We start from the raw sequence: 22724 nt of genomic DNA, 5'->3' as shown, positions 1-22724 counted from the left end.
CAAATCTCAAAGGACCCAAGTAATTCCAAGTAACTTAACCATGCACAGAGCACACGCCAACGCTATTCAAAGGAATGCAACAAAATGAAAAAGTAACAAGGAAACCTTGCAGAATGTATTTGCAGCCTCTGCATCATTCACTAACACCTCACCCCAAACAGTCTGTCACTTAATTCTCTCATTCTCTTTAATGAGATAGTAAAAATGGTAAATTTTGTCAATAAAAACGTATTTTGAATGCACAGTGAGCCAAGCTTTGATGCGTGCAAATGAAACCAACTCTGACTTACTTACCCAGAAAATAAATTCACTTGAGGGATTTCACAGAGCTACCAGGAAGGCTGAAGAATCAGACTTAGAAAATGGGCCGGAAACAAACACCCCTAGGCAATTAATCTCCAAGGCCATACCACAGGAACACTCTGCAGGGGTAGCCCAGCTGTCACTATAGATATTGGACGCAGCATCTGACCTAGCTGCCACTAGATACAGGTGCTGCTTGTGCCAGTTGAATAGATACTAGACCATCCCTGTTGAATTTGTGTTACTTTATTCAGAATTAAATCTCTGGTTGGGAAATTCTGTCGTCCAAGCTTAGGTGATGTACCCACATCCTAGCTGCCTAGATTCAATTTCCATTGTGAGAGGTGAGGCTCAAAACTCAACAGCAGCAGACCACTGTAATGCACAAAGTAGGTCCAGATGCCAAGCAACTAAATGCAAAAAAAGAAAGAAAAAAAAACACAGTGCCCACTGCTTCAATGTTATTACAGAAATGTATTCTAAAATTGGATGTGATTCTAAACATTTATTGTACTACACTCAAGTTGGTTAAACCAGAAGGTGTTCATTGGAAAGCTAAAGCAGGTTGAATTGTCATTTTTCCCTCATGAAGGGGAATTGGGAAAGGTATCCTGACAAAGGATAAAAACCTAAACTAAATGAACAAATGCCCTGTTTATTTTGATGACTGGGTACTTACACAGTTGATTTATTTAGCAGGGATTTATGCTCACAATCAACAGCAGTGAGGCAAAACTGAATGTTTTATTTCATACATTCCTCGCTGAGATGTCAAAAATGAAGTGTGGATTAAGAGAGTTGGTTGAGGAGCAAAAAATCATGAAAGTTAATGCTAGTAATAAAATAAACAGATCAGCAATCATCTTTGTTCATGAGCAGCAATTCTTTAGAAGTATTTCCTTGGAACCACAAAGGAGAGAGACTAGAATCTTGCAATCAGCCAACCATCCAACAAGAAAATGAATTTATCAAAATTCCGTACAAAAGTAGCAAAAGAAAATTCTGTCTCATCAGTATTCCTTGGCAGTATTCTGGAAATTGCTCATGCTTATACTTCATAAAGCAGTGAAAAACATCTAAGTTCATATCCGCTTACTCATTTAAGTATGAGTTCTTAAAATACTGTGACACCAAGAAAAAGAAGAAAAACTACCTGTATATTGAATCAGGTATTGAGTGTTTGCTTCCCTTTTATTCAGCCCAAACTATGGCAGAAATTGTTGAAAAGTATGATATTCCAAACAAGAGGATTTTAACTGTTAACCAGGAAACAGAAAAGTTCTCTTCCTGAAGATATTTAGGACATTGATTTGTTATTGAAGCAAACAGAGGTATTATGGAGCAGAATACAAATAATTTCCTACTTGTGCTGAACCCTTGAGGTTCACCTCTGCTAATTTAGGACTACAGTTGTGGAAACTATGCATAAGAAGAAGTCAGAAAACATGATCAGGTGGAGATTAAAAGAGGAACGTGCAACAAAAAATGCCAGACTAACAGGAGATCAAGAGTCAGGTTGGATGGAGAGAACCACATCAGAAGCAGGAAGTTAATTTTCTGGCACAGGTTTGAAGAGAAGACTTCTATATCCTCTAACTTGACATTTCTGTTGAAATGGGTCTGGCAAGTCCCCATGCCCACTCAGTTGTCAGGTGGAATAATAGAAGGTGACGCAATTTTGTGACTCGGATGGAGACCTGAATTGGAAATTGTTCTGATTCTGTGTAACTTTAGGCAAGTCATTTACTCTGCCCAGATATCAAGGTTTTTTCCTTTGTAAAATGAGAATTTTGGAATCTCTGATCACCAGGATTCCTCTTGATCCAAATGCCATGGTCTTGTTTCATTTCTTAACTCTTCCCTTGCTCATCTGATTCGTGATAGATGATCATTCACATGAAAATAAAACCGTTGTAATTCTGACCCTTCATTTCCAGACGAAGATTTAAAAACGACTAAGCCACTAGTGCAACTCATTAGCACGTCTTTCTCCCCACTGTGATGTTAAGCGCCTTTACACTTAGCAAAGTGTTGGGCACATGTTCTAGTTTGCTAGCTGCGGGAATGAAATATACCAGAAACAGAATGGCTTTTAAAAAGGGAGATTTAATAAGTTGCTAGTTGACAGTTCTAAGACTGAGAAAATGTCCTAATTAAAGCAAGTCTATAAAAATATCCAAGCTAAGCCATCCAGGGAAGGATACCTTGATTCAAGAAGGCCGATGAAGTTCAGAGTTTCTCTCTCAAGTGGAAAGGCACATGGCAAATGTGGCGTCATCTGCTAGCTTCCTCTCCTGCTCCCTAGGAGGCATTTTCCTTTTTCATTTTCAAAAGTTGCTGGCTGGTAGATTCTTGGTTTCATGGTTCTGCGGTTCTGTCATCCTTCTCTCCTCTCAGAACCTTCAAAGGTCGCTGGCTGGTGAACTCTGTGGTTCTGTCGGCCTCGTGGTTCTGCTCAGCTCTGCTGTGGCTTTCTCATCATTCTCAAAAGGCATTCTCTCCAAAAGTGTTTCCTCTTTTATAGAATCCCAGTAAATGAATCAAGACTCACTTTGAATGGATAGAGACACGTCTCCATCTAATCAAGTTTAATACCCACACTTGATTAAGTCACACCTTGTTCTAGTTTGCTAGCTTCCGGAATGCAACATACCAGAAATGGAATGGTTTTTAAAAAGGGGAATTTAATGAGTTGCTAGTTTACAGTTCTAAGGCCGATAAAATGTCTCCATTAAAGCAAATCTGTAGAAATGTCCAATCTAAGGCATCCAGAGAAAGATATCTTGATTCAAGGCCAAGGAAGTTCAGTGTTTCTCTCTCAAGTGAGAAGACACATGGTAAACATAATCACAGTTTCTTTCTTGTCTGGAAGATCACATGGCAAATACAGTCAGAGTTTCTCTCTCATCTGGAAGGGCACATGGTGAACATGGTCAGGGTTCCTCTCTCATCTGTAAGGGCACATGGCGAACATGGTGTCATCTGCTAGCTTCTTCTCCTGGCTTCCTGTTTCATGAAGCTCCCCAGGAGGCATTTTCCTTCTTCATCTCCAAAGGTTACTGGCTGGTGGACTCTGCTTCTCATGGCTATGTCATTCTGCTCTGCTCTCTCTGAATCTCTTTCTCCAAAATGTTTCCTCTTTTATAGGACTCCAGTAACTAATCAAGACCCACCCAAATGGGTGGAGACATGTCATCACCTAATCCAGTTTAACAACCACTCTTGACTAAATCACATCATCCAGGGAGATGATCTGATTACAGTTTCAAACATACAGTATTGAATAAGGATTATTCTACCTTTATGAAATGGGATTTTGATTAAAACATGTCTTTTCTACTTTCATACTTTTCATACTTTCTTTCAAATCAGCACACACCTCCATGGACATAATCTAATTAAAGTGTCAGCATACACTGCTGAATAGGGATTAGAAGTAACCGTTGCTCCCTCAAGGTTGATTAGGATTAAAACATAACTTTTTGGGTGGGCCACAGTGGCTCAGCAGGCAGAGTTCTCGCCTGCCATACTGGAGACCCGGGTTTGATTCCTGGTGCCTGCCCATAGAAAAAAATTAAAATGTGACTTTTCTAGGGTACATAAACCTTTTCAGACCAGCACATAATTAGTTTTAAGGATACATTTAATTGTTTAAATAAGGAAAATATCTTGAATCATTGAGTATCTATAAACCAACCTTGCTTCTTGATCAGCTTTGCTTTCACGTGTTCCTTTTATTAAAAATCTAGAGTGGTGCTCTCCATAGAAATAAAATGTGAGACATGTATAAAATTTTAAAATTCTAGTAGGCATGTTATAATAAGTATAAAGAAACAGATGAAATTCATTTTGATAATATATTTTATTTAAGCTAATGTATCCAAAATATTATCATTTCAGCAGGAAATCAATAGAAATATCATTGAGACATTTTACATTCTTTTTAACACTAAATTTTTGCTTTCCGGTGTGAATTTTATATTTACAGCACCTTCCAATTTGGGCTAGCCACATTCTGAGTGCTCAATAGTGACTAATGGCTACTGCACTGGACAGTGCAGATCCGGAGAGTATGACATCAGTGAGATGCATAAGGAGAGATGCATGTTATCTCTTACAGTCCCAGAAATATTTCTTAAAAAAAAAAACTATCCTTTTAAAACTTTGGTTTTAAACTTAAATATTTAAAGAATATGAAAGAATTCTGAAGTGGCAGCAAGATAACAAATCATATCTTGGGGACGTTTACTGATTATGTACACTGTACATTAGAGTGCGCGGTCGGCGGCTCTGCAATGCCAAGATGGTGTGATAATTTGGATGAACAGTTTCTCAGGAGCCACCATGCCACTCCACAGTCCTAACCATCAAATAGAAGCTATCATTTTCAATGATAGACACCTAAGAACTCACACGTTGGTGATGGCATTTACAGGAACCTACTGGTTATCTGAGGGGTAACTGTGACATCCAGTAACTGAAAAAATTTGAGGTTCATGGTACACAATTAGCTTTTTAAATCTTCTCAACCATTACCAGCCCTCACCTAAATATGTATATGATGAGCCTATGTCATGTCTTGCTCTTTCTACCTTATTTCCCTTCCAACTTGTCTTCAGTCTTCATTTTAACTTGACTTTATCCACCTTAAAATATGCATTGGAAAGGCAGATATAGTTGTCCCAGAAGCATATACTTCCCAAGGGAAGGTTCTTCATTTTCTGCTCCAAACAGTTTTTGTTTCACCTTCCCAATGACCTATATAATGAGTGTGTACTCCTTTTTCCTCAAGTCCCATGTCTTCTGTACCATTCTTTCTGGAATTCCATCCTCAGAGGACTGGTCATAAAATATCGAGTTAGTTCTAGAAATCAACGAGCAGTTGGGAATGGGTCCTGCGATGGAAATAATCTGAAGAAAGGGGCAAAGTGGGAAGAACTCCCGGCACTTTGCACTATAGAGAGGCCAAAATGTGGGCTGCAAATCAAATTTGTCCTTGGCTGGAGCCACAATTATAAGATACCTGAGCCCAAAGGCTTTAGAGCATCTGTCTGCCATTTGAGACCAGATCAAGCTGCCTGGATATTGAGACTGGACCTCCAATTAGCAACAATTGAGCTCAGGATGAGAACCGTGCTATACTTTTTCCTCTCCTCAATTTTGTTATTCTAGCAGCTGTCATCGCCGTTCACATCCACTCACAGACTGTACATAGTAAAGGAGCTCCATTCAAGTTTTGTATCCAGATTAACTTTGCAGCCCAGCTAATGTGCATTCATGAGAACCAACGGTAAATGTAAATGCTAGCTGCACTCCCATTCACCGTGGGATGTTAGTAGATATTTACATTTAGAAGTTTAACACATCCTGGCCTTAATCCAATATTCTCTTAACATTGTCTAAACAGCCCCAGTTTTCTAAACCCCATGGTTAGCATGTCTAAAGAGAGGGCCAAAGAGGGGAAAATGTTAAGATGCAGTTATAAATATAAACCACCTTTCAGATTTACACAGGGATTTTGTTAGTAAATTTAGAGCTGTGTATGCTAGAGCTAAATTTTTGCCTTAAAGTTTAGAAACTAACAGAAGCATGCAGGAAATAATCTGCTTTGTTGTTTTGCCCCCTTTCCAATCTTTGAGTTAGGAAGAGAAGGAGACCAACCAAGAACCAAATGATATTGTACCAGCAGTACTTTTCAGAATTAATTACCAGCACAATATACATAGAAAGTAAAATCTTAAACCATGCCCCAATCCCCACCCCGGGCATATGTTAGTATTTTAACCTTTTCCCTACGTGAGCTTAAATCATTAAGCTAAATAAGAACAATTTAGTTTTTTTGAGGTTTAAAAAATATTTCCTCTTCAATATTGCTTCATCTATTCAGGGACTTTTGCTTTTTAGATAAGTTTTAGACTCTTTGTCAATTTAAAACACACATATATTTTGCTGGAATTTTGACTGGGGTTGCATTGATTCTGTAAATCAATTTGGAGAGAACTGACATCTGAAAAATATTAGACTTGAACCCATGAACATGTACATTTCTTCATTTATTTAGGTCTCAATTTCTTTCAGTAATGTTTTGTAAAGCTCTTGCATATCTTTGGATCAGTTTATTCCTAAGTATTTCATGCTTTTTGAAACTGTGGCAAATTGCATTTTTTAAGATTTCAGTTCCCAATGTTTGGCTGAGAAAAAGAAATCAATACCAATCACAGAACTGGTCACCTTTTCCACAATGACCTTCTTGCTCTCTTAAATAGCATTGGGGTCACTTTCTTTCTGCCTAGCTCCTTTGGCCCTATTTCTCTACTTCATCTGTATCTAAATCCCTCCTGGACACAAAATGCTGCTGATCCAATCTCCTTCCTCCAGTGTTCTGCCATCTGCTTAGGGTTTTTTGGTTTGTTTTGTTGTTGTTTGGTGGGAAAGCATGCACAGGAATCCTCATGTCAGATGAAGAAGATTCAGGAGGCCTTGCTGTATGAAAGGAGTGTTCGTGTAAACCTATTCCCCCGATTTAATGGAGGCATGTGGAAATGTATAATCAAATTGGAAAACGTCCTCTATTTGTCAGTGGGAATTTTGTGGAAAGAGTCTATTTTATGGCATGCATACCCTGAAATATCGCCCCACTGCCTCTATTCTCTGCAAAAATGATGGTGTGATTATGCATTCCTGTATGGGTAACTGGCTAGGTTAAACAGGTTACAGCTTAGCAGAAATAAGAAGTAAAATAAGATCCTTAGTGTCTTGAATTCAAATTTCAAATGCCAAAATAAGCTTTGCTAATTTTTCCCTGGCAGATAAGTTTTCTCCTGAATGTAAAGGATGATCAATCAGGAAACAAGGCAGAGGTCCCTAGTAGGGATTATTATTATTATTCTAAGTGGCATTTATTGGTATAACTTCTGCTTAGCTCACTGACCACTGGTAAAGATGGCCCCTCCTCCTTGGACTCCCCACCCCAATCAGCACACATCCACACACAGTCCTGGACAGGGGCAAGCAAGTTTCTGGGTCCCTGATCCTTCTGGTCCTGACAAGGGTAAAAACCCATCCATGAAACTGTTCTGGCTGGGAAGGCTGCTTAAGGGCTTTAATTCTTTGGGAATACCCACCCACCTTCTCCGTGCAGGCCTTCTGCCTTGGCAACTAGTTTTCACTCAACGTCACAGAGAATCTTCTGGGAACTGGCTCATTCCCTGACTTAGCTCTGACTTTTGTAGCTAATGCTTATTTCTACCATCATCTTGGTGACCCACAAAGGTCAAATTATCCCATAATGAGAAGAGCTAGCATTTCAGGAGCACTCACAATTTGCCAGGCATGCCTCCTCCAAATGCTTTTTATAAAATCAAATTAATCCTCACAGCAACGTTATGAAATAGATGCCATTAAACTCACTGATTTGCAGATATGAACACCAAGGCACTGAGAAGCTAAAAAACCTACTTCAGATGCCCCAGCTGGAAAGTAGCATGACAGTGATTCAAACCCAAGTAATCTGACAGCAGAGTCTTCACTCCAGCTGCTCTCCTATACTGTGTCTTCCTATGTTTAAAAAAAGGGCACATAAAGTTAATATCCATAACTGTCTTTTGCAACATTCACACTTGATAATTCGTATTCATGAGTGAGATTTGCAAAGACATTTAACACCAGAAGTAGAGCCACTACAAGTATTTTGGCCTTGAGGGGTTTGAATGAGGACTGATCCCCAGACCTAACTGTACAACACCTGGCATCCAAATGGGAAAAGGAAAGCAGGGTAAGAGAAGGAGGGCAGCAGAGAGAGAGAGACATAGAGGAAAGATCTGGCGGGGGTGGGGGGAGGTGAGGAGGGGGCTGAGATTGTGAGACGTGGACCAGCCAGCGATGAGAGAGGAGAGCAGTTAGAAAATCGAGGAGATCTCAGAAGCAAATGTAATGCAAATCTGGGGAAAATCTGGTGCGTACACAAACACAGTCTAGCTGGAAGAACTTAAAGAATGTGCTACTTGGACCAGAGGTGGAAGTAGGAACTGTGAAGGAACTCTAAATATAGATGAAGTGAAAAGGGGAGCTAGATTTTGGGGACAAATGTGGACATACCAGCATTAGAGGGTAAGGAAGGAAATTCCTATGTTGGAAACAAAGCTCTTGGAGATATATTTGCCTTCTTGTTTTGAGTTGCTACCCTGGCAAATCCCCACTCAGGTCGTAACTATCTCTGCATTGAAGGCATGGACTGATACCAACTTCCATGCTTCCCAGAGTGGAAAAGTCCACCTTGTCCACACCCCAACCTCCAAATGCACACACCTCAAGACCTGGGGTGCAGCAACAAAAATGGCTCCACAGCCGAGGAGCTAGGATTCATTGTTTTGTTGTTGTTGTTGTTTGCATGGGCAGGCACCGGGAATCAAACCCAGGTCTCCAGCATGGCAGGCGAGAGCTCTGCCACTGAGCCACCGTGGCCCATCTGGGTTCATTGTTTTTAATAACAACAGAGATATAGCCACAGAGATATATTTCTTAGGGTAAGTATGTACGCTCCTAGAAGTTAAGATAAGGACAGGTTTAAAGAAAGAAAAAACAAATTTAAGTCCTTTGGAAAATGCTATAATTATGTATAAAGAAGAGACTAGACTAAAATAGATAAAAATGCAGCTGCCAAAAGATGATTGGTCTCTGATAATTCCTTTTACTACACTCCACTTTCCTGTCTTTTCCAGATATTCCACAGTGAACATGTAACGATTTTTCTTTTCTTTCTGTTTTGAAAAGTATATATTCTAATATACGGAAGTAGATATGAGGGAAAAAATTGAAATTATATGGTCTCCTTCCATTTAGGAGACAATAATTAAGATTTTAGTGTATGTTTTCTACAGAAGTATTTCTTATTCACTGTCTTTATATGCACACAGTTCATTTCGCTCTTTGTTAAGATGATTCCTACAAGTTTTGATAAACCATACGGTCATGTAACCATCATCACAATCCAGATACAGAAAGTCCCATCATCCAAAAAAACTCCCTCCTCTGCCCCTCTGTAGTCAACCTTCCCTGCTCAGCACCGGGCAAACACTATTCTTTTTTGTTCCTACAATTTTTCCTTTTCCAGACTGTCATATAAATGGAATCACACAATGTGTAGCTTTTTGAATCTGGCTTCTTCCGCTCAGCAAAACACACTTGGGATTTATCCACGTTGCATGTACCCTTAGTTTATCCTTTTGTATTGCTGAGTAGAATTCCAGTGTTTAGATGTACCACAGTTTGTTTAGCAGTACACTGGTTGAAAGATCTTTGTATAGTTTCCAGGTTTGGGTGACCATTATTAATAATGCAGTTATGAATATTTGTGTACAGTTTTTGTTTTTCTCAGGCAAATATTCAGGAGAGGGTTTTCTGGGTTATAGGGTAAGTATAGATTTAACTTTTTAAGAAACTGTGCTGGTTTGGAAGGATGTATGTACCCTAGAAAAACCATGTTTTAATCCTAATCCCATTTTGTAAAGGCAGCCATTTCTTCTAATCCCTATTCAATATTGTATGTTTGAAACTGTAATTAGATCATCTCCCTGGAGATGTGACTCAGTTAAGAGTGGTTGTTAAACAAGATTAGGTGGAGATCTGTCTCCACCCATGGGGGCAGGTCTTGATTAGTTTACTGGAATCCTATAAAAGGGAAAACATTTTGGAGAAAGAGAGAGACTCAGAGAGAGCAGAGAAGAACTGCATAGCCACAAGAAGAAGAGTCCACCTTTGGAGATGAAGAAGGAAAAAGCCTCCCGGTGAGCTTCATGAAACAGGAAGCCAGGAGAGAAAGCTAGCAGATGACACCATGTTCACCATGTGCCCTTCCAGAAGAGAGAGAAACCCTGAACTTCATCGGCCTTCTTGAACCAAGGTATCTTTCTCTGGAAGCCTTACATTGGACATTTCTATAGATTTGTTTTAATTGGGACATTTTCTCGGCCTTAGAACTGTAAGCTTGCAACTTATTAAATTCCCCTTTTAAAAAGTGATTCTGTTTCTGGTATATTGCATTCCAGCAGCTACAAACTAGAACAGAAACTGTCAAACTTTTTGTTCAAAGGAGTTGTACCAATTTGCATTCCTGCTAGCAATGTATGAGAGCTCCAGCTGCTCTGCATCCGCATCGGTACTTGGTACTATCCATTGCTTCTGGTTTGTTTGTTTCAATTTCAGACATTTTAGTAAATGTGTAATGGTGTCTCATTGTGGATTAATTTGTATTTCCCTGATGGCAAATGATGCTGAGTGCTTTTTCATATACTTATTTGCCTTTGAAATTCTTTGGTGAAGTGTCTGCTCAAATCCGTGGTCCACTTACTTATTTTGTGGATTGTAGAAATATAACTGAGTTTGGGAAATTATTTATACACAGTGGACACAAGTTTTTTTCAGGTAGGTTTTCTGTAAATACTATTTTCCCCCTTCTATAGTTTTTCTATTTTCTTAACAGTTTTCAAAAGCAACCTTTTCAAATTTTGATGAAGTCTAATTTATCAACATTTCCTTTTATGGCTAGTGCCTTTGGTGTCATATCTAAAAAGTATTTGCCTAATCCAAGGTCACAAAGATTTTCTCTTATATTTTCTTCTGGAGGTTTTATAGTTTTAGGTTTCACATTTAGATCTGTGCTTCATTTGAACTAATTTTTAAAATGAGGCATGAGATACGGGTGGAGGTTCATATTATCACATATGGATATTTAACTGTTCTAGCATCAATTGTTGAAAATTCCCCACTGAAAGACTTTTGCACCTTTGTCAAAAATTGATTGGCATGACACCCACAAGAATGGCCGTTATTTTCTAAAAAAAAGAAAAAAGGGAAAATAACAAACGTTGGCAAAGATGTGGAGAAATTAGAACACTTGTGCATTTTTGGTGGGAATGTAAACTAGTGCAGCCACTGTAAAAACAGTTCAGCAGTTCCTCAGAAAGTTAAACATGGACTTACCATATGAACCAGCAAGTCCATTCTTAGGTCTATAACCAAAGGAATTGAACACACGGACTCAAATAGGTACTTGTGCTCCAGTGTTCATAGCAGCATTATACACAATATGCTAAAACGTGGAAATGATCAAAGTGTTCATCAAAAGTATGATGGCAGGCGGGCCATGGTGGCTCAGCAGGCAGAGTTCTCGCGTGCCATGTCAGAGACCCGGGTTTGATTCCTGGTGCCTGCCCATGCGGGGGGAAAAAAGTACAATGGATAAACAAAATGTGGTATATGCAGACAATGGAACATTATTTAGCCTTAAAAAGGAATGAAATTCAGATGCATCAGTGTTACAGCATAGATGAACCTTGAAAACATTAAGTGAAATAAATCAGACGCATAAGGACAACTATTATATGATTTTGCTTATATGAAATATCTGGAATAAGCAAACACATAGAAACAGATGATAGATTAGGGTCATAGGAGCCAGGGTGAGGGAAATATTATTAAATAGGTATAATTCCCATTTGGGGTGATGAAAAAGTTTTGGTAGCAAATGGCGTTGATTATAGCACATTATAAATGTAATTAGTGCCACCAAATTGCACCTTTAAAAATGGTTCAGAGAAGTCCTGGGGGCACAAATGAAATCAGAAGGAAAGATAGACAGTAAAGACTGAGATGGTATAATCTAGGAATGCCTAGAGTGTATAATAATAGTGACTAAATGTACAAATTTAAAAATGTTTTTGCATGAGGAAGAACAAAGGAATGTCAATACTGCAGGGTATTGAAAATGGATGGTAATTCATATTTTAAAACTTTGACTTCTGTGTGAGACTAAAGCAAAAAATGTTTATTTGGTACAAAATTTATCATTTGACTAGTGCATTTCCTAATATAACTTACGTGGACAGCTTAATTGAACACCATAATACTTGGAACCTTGCGTAGGGCATGAGATTTTGTAGGTTTGTCCAGAGTGATGCCCCAATAAATCCCAGAGTGATTTGAACAGTGAATGAAAAAGTATTTGCTAAGTCCCCTTGGGGGAATGGTGAGAAAGGGGGAAAATTCAATTTCCCCAAGTGGAGAATTCTTGATATTCTCACAAGAAGTGGAGACAACCAAAGCAATAGTTTGAGCCCTCAGTCTTGGGGTTTGTTCATAAGAAACTTCACCCTGCAAAGGATAGGCCAAGTCTACTTAAAATTAGGCCTGAGAGTCACCCCCAAAGAACCTCTTTTGTTGCTCAAATGTGGCCTCTCTCTCCAGCCAACACAACAAGCAAACTCACCGCCCTCCCCCCTCTACATGCAACATGACTCCCAGGGGTGTGGACCTTCCTGGCAATGTGGGACAGAAATCCTAGAATGAGCTGGGGCTCAGCATCAAAAGATTGAGAAAACCTTCTAGGTCAAAAGGAGGAAGAGCAAAATGAGACAAAATTAAGTGTTAATGGCTGAGAGATTCCAAACAGAGTTGAGAGGTTATCATGGAGGTTACTCTTATGCATTAAATAGATATCACCTGTTTAGTTAAGCTGTAATGGAGAGGCTGGAGGGAACTGCCTGAAAATGTGGAGCCGTGCTCTAGAAGCCATGTTTCTTGAAGATGATTGTGTAATGATACAGCTTTCGCAATGTGACTGTGTGATTGTGAAAACCTTGTGTCTGATGCTTCTTTTATCTACCTTATGGACAGATGAGTAAAACATATGGATTTAAAATAAATAAATAATAGGGGGAACAAATGTTAAAATAAATTTAGTAGATTGAAATGCTAGTGATCAATGAAAGGGAGAGGTAAGGTGTATAGTATGTATGAATTTTTTCTGTTTTCTTTTTATTTCTTTTTCTGAATTAATCCAAATGTTCTAAGAAATGATCATGATGATGATGAATATACAACTATGTGATGATATTGTGAGTTATTGATTGTATAACAAGAATGGAATGATCATATAGTAAAAATAAAACAAGAGTGGTAGAAAGATCAAAGGTGATGGAGTTATTCAGAGAAGGTAGAATTTAACAAACGAGTATGACTGCTGAATCATTAAATTGATATTTCTTTTAATTCCAATATCTTAGAGCAGCTAGAAGTAAAAACCTAAAATTGTGGAATTATAACCCATACCAAACTGAAATCTGTTCTACAACTAATTGTTACGATCTGCTTTGAAATTTATTGCTTTTTGTAACTATGTTATTTTTCACACAAAAAAAATATTTATTCTAGCCTCTAGTGTTTTAGAGCAGCTAGAAGAAAATATCTGAAATAGTGGAATGGTAACCCATAACAAACTCTGAAATCTGTTCTGTAACTACTTGTTGAAGTGTACTTTGAAAATCATTGCTTTTTCTTTCTATATACATATATTATGTTTAACAATAAAAAATGTTTGAAAAAAAGTGGTTCAAATGGCAATTTTATGCTACGTATGTTGTCACAATTAAAAAAAAACAGTTGGCATCCTTCAACAAATGATGTCAGAGCAACTGGACATCCAGAGGCAAAAATTATTGACCATCAACCTACAACTTGCACCTTACTTAAAAATTAACTCAGGTCAAGCACCAGCTTAAATATGAAACTTAAAACTATAAACTTTTAGGGAAAAAAATGAGAGAAAATCTACACTACCTAAGGATCAAAGAATTCTTACAAGTGACACCAAAAGCATAATCCATAAAAGGAAAGTTTGGTAAATTGGACCTCATTAATATCAAAACCTTTTGCTCAGCAAAAGACTATTAAGAGGATGAAATGACAACCAGCACTTGAAAATATTTGCAAACCACATATGTGACAAAAGACTACTCTCTAAAACATATACTCTCAAAACGCACACTATATTTGAAAAAACAAACATTTTAGTAAGAAATTGGGAAAAAGACTTGAAGAGACATTTCACCAAAGAGGACACACAGATAATAAATAAATACATGCAAAGATGTTCAACACTATTAGCCATTAGGGAAATGTAAATTGAAACCACAATGAGATGTCACTACACACCTATCAAAATGACTAAGTTAAAAAATAGTGACTACACCAAATTCTGGCAAGAATGTACAGAAACTGGATCACTCATATATTGCTAACGGGATGTAAAATGGTACAGTTACTCTAGAAAACAGATGGCAGTTTCTTAAGAAATTAAATATGTCATTATCATATGACCCAGCAGTTACATTCCTGGTATTTATTCCAGAAAAATGGAAATTTATGTCCATGCAAAAATCTGCATACAAATGTTCACAATAGCTTTATTCACAGTAACCAAAACTGGGAGGAACCCATGTGTCCTTCACTGGGTGAATGGTTAAACAAACTATGGTACATCCATACCATGGGCTACCGTTCGACAATAAAAAGGAATAAATTACGTAATCACATGGCAATTCATGTGAACATCAAGAGAATTACACTGAGGGAGAGAGAGCCAACCCCCTAACGCTGCATACTAAATGACTCCGTTTATATGAAATGTTTTTGAAATGACAAAATTATAGAAAGGGAAAACAGATTAGTTGTTGCCAGGAGTTAAAAGCAGGGGGGTGAGGGGAAGAAATTCACGTGTTTATAAAAGGACAACACAAAGGATCATTCTGGTGATGGAATTATATTTTGGATGTGCTTTTACTGTGGATGTAGAGGCAAGAGTCTACACATCTGATAAAATTGCACGGAACTAAATACGCCCACACATCATTACGAGTAAAATCCAGGAAATAAGAACAAGATCAGTTTGTTTGAATCAGTGTCAATTTCCTGGTTGTGATTTTTTTTTTCCTAGTTGTGATATTAAAGTACAGTTTTCCAAGATGTTATTAATGAGAGAAACTGAGTGAAGAGTACATGCACAGTTTCTTAAAACTGCATGTGAATCTAGAATTATCTCAAAATAAAAAGTTTTTTTTAAACTCAACTGGCCTGGGTTCGGTTCCTGGACCACGCGCGCGCACACACACACACACACACACACACAGCTCCTCAATTGGCCATATATTTGTAGGGCCGTATCTGGAATCCCTATTTTGCTCGATTCATTTATCCTTCCAACAATCACACAGTGATTCCATCCTTCCAACAATCACACAATGTCTTAATTGCTATAGTTTTCACTTGAAATCAGGTCGTTTGAGTCCTTCAATTTTGTTCTTTTTTATCAAAATTCTAATTCTTTTGGCTTTGCAAATAAAATTTAGAATCAGGATGGAAATTTCTACAAAAAATCCTCCTGGGATTTTGATTGGTATTGTGCTAGATCTATAGATTAATTTGGGAGCAAATGACATCGTCACAATATTAAGTCTTTTCAATCCATTAATGCAATGTATTTCATGTTCCTGGTGATATTTTAAATAGCATTCATTTTTTTAATTTGTCTTTCCAATTCTTTATTGCCACTATATAAAATACAATTAATTGTGTACAATGGCCTTCCTCAGTCTTTCTAAATTCACTCATGAATTCCAGTAGGAATCTGTTTTATAAATTCCTTTGGAGTTTCTGCATAGACAAACATATCATCTATCAGTAGAGGCTCCAGTTTTGTCTATTATAAAATTTACTTAATGAATGTCATTGTACATGCATTTTTTGCTCATGTAACTGATTATATCCTCAAAGGATGTACATGTTTTAAAACTTGAAATATCTTCAACGATATATTGTATCTGTTTTCTGAGTACAGGACCTGGGGAATGTAGCGCCATCCCCTCTGAGAATCCTCTCTCCTAGAAGGTAAGGTGGAATTAGGATGTCTGCCTACTAACAAATACAACTTTAAAGTCTAGATAAGATTGGCTTAACTGTGCCATCCACACTTTGTGGAAAATCTCTTCCTCTTTCTTCCCTTCCACCCACAGATTTCTGCAAACCTCAGATTATTTCGGGAAGTGGCATGATTGGGGAAAAGGATGGGCAAAAGAAATTCATAGGTTACCTTGTCACGGTAATCTCTGGCTTCTCGCTCCTGCTTCCAATTGTTAATTCAATCTTTGAATCATTGTGATAGCTTGTGCATGCTGTCTCTTCTTCACTACACATCAACCCAATTAACTGAGCCCTGTTCCTGGAATTCCAGTAAGACTAATAACTAAAACAACACACTCACCCAAAGCATTTTTACGTGTGATCAGATTTTACGAAAAGTTTGGTGAAATGAAGAGGATTTAAATTGCAGTTTACACACAAAAGTTTAAAAATTAGTCACCCTGTTCTTAAAAGTTCCCTTGGTCACCACCCTTTTACACAGCCAGACGACCTCCACCTAGGGGACAAGGCTTCTTCTCTCCTGCTGGCCCTCTGTGTCCTTTTCTATTGTCCCACTTCTGTCCTCCAGCAAGCAGATGTGACCATGTGTTACTCTAATTAAAATGACCTAAGTGATAGGATAGGGGCCATTCTCATAGGTTTGTCTTTAAGTGCAAAATAGTCTTGTTCTGACTGTAAAGATGAACATAGTGGTCCATGTTTGGGAAACTGCACGAGGGTCAAAAGCAGCTAACAACAACAACAAAAGACTAATGTTCTAAAATTGAAATCAATTTTGTATCCTCCTGTGGATTAAAACTAACTTGCTTTGCGGTCTCGAGTGGCTGCAAGAAGGAATGAAGTTGTGAGGCATGCAACTAGGTGAATGACTTTTAAGGACTATGTGTTGAATGAAATATCAGAAACAAAAAGACAAATATTATCATGCCTCACTCATCTGTACTAACTATAATATACAAACTCGGAGAATTGAAGTTGAGAGCATGGGTTATCAGATTATGGCCTATTGTAAAGGGTCCTAGATTGTAAGATCTGACAGCAGTCACACGTATTCAGGAGTTGTAACTGTGATTTCTAAATTCTGAAATGCTGAGCTGCTTATGTATAACCTGGTCGTTCCCTGAAACTTCGGGTATTTATGTGACACCTGAGACTCAAAGTTAGAGCTCTGAAGATAAGAAACTCAGGGGCGGGCCGCGGTGGCTCAGCGGGCAAGAGTGCTTGCCTGCCATGCCGGAGGACCTCGGTTCGATTCCCGGCCCCAGCCCATGTAAAAAAAAACAAACAAACAAACAAAATATAATAAAACAAGAAAATGTTTAAAGATGTTTCCCTTTCTTCCTCCCTTCCTTCCTTCCATCCTTCCTTCCTTCTCTCTGTCTTTCCTTCCCTTCCTCCCTCTTTCTTAAAAAAAAAAAAAAAGAAACTCAGTATTAACCCTTACAGAAACTGTTCAAAAAGTTGAAAAAGTGATCAGACTTCAACTAGAGATATGAATGAAGCTGATCTGGATAGGACTAAAGAAAATCAGAATACAGGGTAAAGGATGATATCGTTCATATTTCAAAACTTCAACTTCTGTGTGAGACCAAAGGGAGAGTTGTTTATTTGGTGCAAAATTTATATTTTGAGTTGTACATTTCCTAATTTAACTTGTATGGTCAGTTTAGTTGAACACCATAAGTAATGAACTATTGAATAGGGCATGAGATTTTGTTGGTTTGTCCAGGTTACGGTGATGTCCCGTTATATACCAGAGTAATTTGGCCATGAATAAAAAAGTATTTGTAAGGTCCCCTTGGGGCACTGAAGAGAAGGGAGAAAATGTTCAACATCTCCATATGGAGAATTTCTGATATTCTCACAGGCAGTGGAGACAACAGAGTCAATTGGCCGAGCCCTCTATCTTGGGGTTTGCACCTGTGCAACTTACTCCTGAAAAGGGCAGGCTAAGCCTACTTAAAATTAGAGCTAAGAGTCACCCCCAGAGAACCTGGCTTGTTGCTCAGACGTGGCCTCTCTCGCTAAACCAACTTGGCAAGTGAGCTCACTGCCCTCCCCCCTATGTGGGACATGGCTCTCGGGGGTGCAAATTCCCCTGGCAACATGGGACAGAACCCCCAGGATGAGCTAGAAACCATCATCATGGGATTGAGAAAACCTTCTTGACCAAAAGGGGGAAGACAGAAATGAGACAAAATAAAGTTTCAGTGGCTGAGAAATTTCAGAGTTGAGAGGTTATCCTGGAGGTTATTCTTACTCATTATATAGATATCCTTTTTTAGTTTATGGTGTATTGGAGTGGCTGGAGGGAAGTACCTGAAACTGTTGGGCTGTGTTCCAATAGCCTTGATTCTTGAAAACAATCGACTGTAGAAGGATATCGCTTTTACAATGTGACCATGTTATTGTGAAAACCTTGTCTGATGCTCCTTTTATCCAGGGTAAGGACAGATGAATAAAAAACAATAAGGGTAAAAATAAATAATAATAGGGGGGAGAAAGGGTGAAAAAATAGGTAGATTGAAATACTGTTAGTGAATGAGCAGGAGGGTAAGAGATATGGGATGTAGGAGTTTTTTCTTTCTCTTTCAGGAGTGATGCAAATGTTCTAGAAATGATCATACTGATGAATACACAACTATGCGATGATATTGTGAGCCACTGATTGTACATCATGTGTGGACTGTATGTATGTGAAGATTTATCAGTAAAAATGTTTTTTTAAAAAAAATACGTTGCTTTTATGTTCTAGTCTCGTCTCTCTCTCGCTCTCTCTCTCTCTCTCTGTCTCTCTCTCTGTCTCTCTCTCTCCCCTTCCTTCCCTCCCTCTCTTTTTTAGTTAATATGTGGCCTGAAAATGTTTCTTAAACTGAAAAGGAAGAGATTGAATTAAACCAATAGAGGGAAAGAATTACAGAAAAGCTTGTTATCAGACTTTCTATTTGCACAGAGATGATTCCCTTTTGTAATAGTAACACATTAAAATGTCATTTTCTTCAAAAGGCCACAAACCCAATTTCTGTAGGCTGTTCAGACCTTAAATTAAAGTGATTAAACCCATAACAACTACCCACTATAACAATCAAAATGTCATGGTAACTGATGATTCCCCAGCTGAAAGTCAGCGCTCAGGGGTATGAAATTATTTTCCATTAAATAGCAATTTTATCCTTCTCCTACAATCTCTCATGTTCCTTTTGAAATTAAGTTCTTTCCTAAGCTTTGTTCAAAAGTTCTTCCACCGATTCCAGTTCCCAGAACCAAAAATGCTTGTCTAACAACCAAGAGTCTTAATAAAATTGGAGATGGTACAGAAACTGCTTACCCTTGCTTTTGCTTTTTCTTCTTCTTTTTTTCCCCCAATATGGTAGGAGTGGATGGATCAACCTATCTATCATCCTGCAGGTTACTGCAATCATTCTAACAAAGGAGGAAAAAGTCAAGGAAGTACCGGGTCTCAGAGCTGGATTAAATTTCATGCCTGATTTGTATTTCTTTCCAATCAGCCAGAAACAAAATTGTTTGGCCTAACACACATATAAAAGCTGCTTATTAAGCACACCCACAATTAAATAAATAGAAATAAAGATGCTGAGGTCCTTTTTCTTCATCCAGCAGAGTAGATAAATGAGAAAGTTTGGCACTTGCTGGTATAAGCGAGGCGTTGGAATACGAGAACTGGCAGATCGTGTCTTTGGGTACACAATGCAGTGAGTTTTTTTGGAGTATAATTTCAGGTTCATGAAACTAAAAATACACATACCTAACCATCCTCCGCTTAAGAATACAAGCTACATAAAATAAGAAGGCATAAAACATATTATAAAGATGTTCTTAACAAGAGCCATAGCAAAAGATAAAAACTGGAAAAGAAGCAGCCTGTCCATTAATAGAAGAATGAATAAATAAGTTGCGGTAAATTCATGCAATTGAATCCCGTGCAAATATTAAAAGAATGAGGGAGCTCAATGTGAACTGCTTTAGAACTGCCTTGAAGCTGTTGAATGATGCTTGCTGAAATTAAAATTATCGTTATAAAATTATTCGTTGTTTTGCTTTTTTAAAAAACTAATACCCCCAAAAAACTTGCTCATAGTGACACAGAATTAATTAACATAAATCATATTACTACCCAAAGATGTTGGTCTCTGAAGTCATGTTCTTCCCAGGGCCATGAGGTATTAGTGCCACTGCTGCATTTTGTGACCTGTGTCTGGTTTAAAAGAATTCACTTATTTGGAAAGCTAACTCTGCAGAATAGATTAATGCAGAAGCAATTGCCTTTATCAATTTATTTTCACATGGATTCAAAACAAGTAGCTTTTAAAAAGCAAAAATTTCCTGGTGCTTTAAAAATGTGACTCCATTTACATAAGCTTTGGGTGAGTATATCTGTTATGTAAATTGAGGAATGCTAGCAATCTAAGACCTCTGACATTCCCTTTTCAGAGAGCATGTTGAACAACCTGTCTAACTTGTCATCCTCAATTTGCAGGTACAAAGGAATTACACCATCATCTCTGCCCCCGAGAAGTTTACAATTCATCACCCTGTACTAGCAAGGCAATCGCACTTTCGATGAACATTTAACATTAAATGTTTATATTTCATCACTGGAAGCCACACAGGCCATCAGTTATCGCTCACCCACACGCTGGAGCAGAAGCATTTCCTGGATGTGTCATGTAAAACTTATTCCCTTAGCCCCCTTTTGCTCTCTCTGAAAAGCATTCCTAAAAAATAAGGTTGCATGAGCGGAGTTTATCAGGGGACCCACGAATCACAAAATGCATTAGCTTCCATGTTCTGTCCATTGACGACCAAACGACAAAAATCCATCCAAACAGCAATCAAGACGCCCACTGAAGGGAGCAGGCGTCCTGTTCAGACAGAAATGAGTGTCCATGTTCTAGGCCAGGCTCAAAACATCCCCCTCCCCAATGGCCTTGGGCAAGGCATTTAACAACTAACTTCGGCTTCTTCCCACCTGTAAAACAGATAATCATCACCTTCCTTTGAGATAAGTATAAATTAATCAGTTGAGGTTTGGAAAGAGTTGTGAGGTCAAAATAATGTTTGCAAATGCTCGATATTAACTGATTTTCTTTGTGATCTCATGGTTTTATTTGGTCATCCTGTGTCACATTACAAACACTGAGAAGCAGGAACTATCACCACCGTGTATCTGATTACTCTTTATTAAGTTGCATAAGAACTAACCTCAGAGATTAAAAACAGTTCCAAAGGACTGGCAAGTCATCATGGGTTATAAAGGAAAAAGATTATTATTTGCAAAACATTTTAATATCCTGTAACTTAGCCTATTATTTTTATTAGTTATGCTTTGCACACACACACTCATGGAGGTGGTATGGTATTTTGTTCCCACCTTAAAGCTTAGTAAATAGGTGAAGATTGAACATGTCCCTTGCACAGGCAACTTCCCATAATTAGAACTCAATAGTTTCTAAATTACCAATCAATCCCTCCTATGAATCACATTCTGTATACAAAGAAATTATTCAAATATGCATTTATAAATATCTAAAAGGAAAAAGCATATGGTTTTTAGAGATTCTGCAAATGTCAGAAACAGTTTTAGAAGGCATGCCTGTAAAGTAAAAGACTTAAGTTCTATATTTCATAATTCTCTCTTGACCCTTTAAAGTCAGGCTTTGTATGTACTGCAAATTGTAACTTTAAAAAGTATTGTTATCCTTTTCACATTGTAGGGGCTAAGGGCATGACACCCCTGTGATTTGGAAAATCCTCATAAATATTTTTTTTCAGGGTTTCAAGAAATTCCCTAGCTACCTCTTGATCAGCAGATGCTGTCTCTCCAGTTACTTTTACATTGTATAGGCTAAAACTTTAAAACAAATTTTCAAACCAGTTTTTCTGGCCTGAAAATCCACAGGGTAGACCCTTTACCTCATCTGTGGCTTCTGCAGAAGTCAAATAATTAATTTCCAATTAATGGGTGGGCCACAGGGGCACAGCAGGCAGAGTTCTCATCTGCCATGCCGGAGACCCAAGTTCGATTCCCAGTGCCTGCCCATGCAAAAAAAAACCCAGCCATAATGGGGCAAATCACTATGTGGAAGGGAAAACTGCATATTTTAACATCAGAAACTTCTTAAATCCATATCACTGCTTAATTTGCTGAGATGATTTCTTATGTCTTCCCAGAGCCAAGCAGAGGCCAGACCATGAAGTGTCCTGAATGCTGGGTTGGGGAGTTTGAACTTCATTTACCAACCAAGGGGGCACAGCATGGAAGGGCAGCAAGAAGTTATGTGAAATGCTCAAATTAATATTTTGGAAAGCTCGCTGTCACTGCATTAAGAGGGATGGTATGAAAGAGGCAAAACTATGAGTGTGGAGACAAATTAGGGGCCGAAGAGATTGTGAGAGATTGTGGCGGTTTGAGTGAAAACAGAGACCATGAAGCTGGAGTTAGGAAAAAATTCCCAGTGAAGTTAAGTTGATGAAACCAGTGGGCCATAAGGAGGCCAGAGGGCATGGGATGGAGCGCCCAAGAGTGGAGACTGACCTTAGGTAGAAGGAAGAACATCTTTTCAACCATGACAGGAAAAAGAGGAGAAGAACAGATCTTTGTTGAAAGAATGAAGGAACATGCCAAAGCAGTTAATGAATGCCGGTGG

This window comes from Tamandua tetradactyla, chromosome 12, assembly GCF_023851605.1.
Source record: "Tamandua tetradactyla isolate mTamTet1 chromosome 12, mTamTet1.pri, whole genome shotgun sequence".
Taxonomy (NCBI): domain Eukaryota; kingdom Metazoa; phylum Chordata; class Mammalia; order Pilosa; family Myrmecophagidae; genus Tamandua; species Tamandua tetradactyla.
This window is presented reverse-complemented; position numbering follows the sequence as displayed.